Below are 345 nucleotides of genomic sequence, written 5' to 3'. Positions count from 1 at the left end.
GGTCCGGTCCGGGCTTGGGCGTCAGCGAGAGGGCGGTAGGCTGCTCCCGCCGCCTCGGGACGCCGAGAGGCGACAGCCGTGCCCAGGCGGGCGCCTTAGCGATGCGGGCGGTTGCGTGAGAGCCGGCGTTAACCGTGTCGTTAACTGTGTCTGCAGGGGCTTCTGGCAGGGAGGTTTGAGGCGTGGAGAAGGCCTGCGGCCCTGGTGCAGGGAGGTGTGAGCATGCATGTTGGGTGGGAATCGAGGTGTCAGTGCAATCGTGTTATCTCCTGGTATCGAAGCTGCCGTAATTGTGCTCTTCGCCTCCACTTCGTACCCTGTGAGGACAGTTGCAGCCAGCACAAT

This window comes from Athene cunicularia, assembly GCF_003259725.1.
Source record: "Athene cunicularia isolate RWA chromosome 11 unlocalized genomic scaffold, athCun1 chr11_part1, whole genome shotgun sequence".
Classification (NCBI taxonomy): domain Eukaryota; kingdom Metazoa; phylum Chordata; class Aves; order Strigiformes; family Strigidae; genus Athene; species Athene cunicularia.
This window is presented reverse-complemented; position numbering follows the sequence as displayed.